Below are 866 nucleotides of genomic sequence, written 5' to 3'. Positions count from 1 at the left end.
TGATATTCTAGAACCGTACTGGACTGATATTCTAGAACCTTACTGGACTGATATTCTAGAACCGTACTGGACTGATATTCTAGAACCTTACTGGACTGATATTCTAGAACCGTACTGGACTGATATTCTAGAACCGTACTGGACTGATATTCTAGAACCGTACTGGACTGATATTCTAGAACCGTACTGAACTGATATTCTAGAACCGTACTGAACTGATATTCTAGAACCTTACTGGACTGATATTCTAGAACCATAAAATGGAAGTAAAGCGCTTCAATGAATCCAACTTGTAAAAAATGGTTTAATTACAATGAACAGTGAAGAAAAACACATGATTAATAATAATAATAATAATAATAATCTCACCAGAATAATGTTTTTATTCAGGAACAACGGCCTGGTGCTATTGGTCAAGACCAGACAATCAATCAATCAATCAATCAATCAAATGTATTTATAAAGCATCAGCACACCAGTCACAAAGTGCTTATACAGAAACCCAGCATAAAAAACCCAACATGCCTGATGAATTTAAATTCCTGTCGATTCAAAAAGTGAATCAAACTCCAAATGTTCCTAATTGAAAAGTATTGAAGAGAATTATAATTGGAATGTTTGTGTACTTCCTGAATTGACTGAAATTTAAATGGGATTTGACCCCAACCCTGGTTGTTATTGGTCAAGACCAGACAAGGGCTGATGTTATTGGTCAAGACCAAACAAGGGCTGATGTTATTGGTCAAGACCAAACAAGGGCTGATGTTATTGGTCAAGACCAAACAAGGGCTGATGTTATTGGTCAAGACTGTTCTACTCTATTTTAGTGTGTTCTTTTCCCACAAGGCACTGCACACTCAGGAGTC

The 866-nt window shown here is 36.6% G+C and overlaps 1 protein-coding gene across 2 annotated transcripts in view; it reads right to left on the bottom strand.

Annotated features, from left to right (window-relative positions):
- Positions 1–284: 284 nt before the first annotated feature.
- The window catches only part of msmo1 (methylsterol monooxygenase 1), a 20,626-nt gene continuing 20,044 nt past the window's right edge, over positions 285–866 (bottom strand). For both annotated transcript variants that reach the window (XM_082974030.1, XM_082974031.1), the window contains one exon: positions 285–866. This exon is cut by the window's right edge and continues 888 nt beyond it. The gene's annotated coding sequence lies outside the window, so the exon portion shown is untranslated.

The sequence above is a fragment of the Salmo salar genome, chromosome 04 (genome assembly GCF_965601325.2).
Source record: "Salmo salar chromosome 04, fSalSal1, whole genome shotgun sequence".
Classification (NCBI taxonomy): domain Eukaryota; kingdom Metazoa; phylum Chordata; class Actinopteri; order Salmoniformes; family Salmonidae; genus Salmo; species Salmo salar.
The sequence above is the reverse complement of the archived record's forward strand: the minus strand, read 5'-3'. Positions and strand labels throughout refer to the sequence as shown.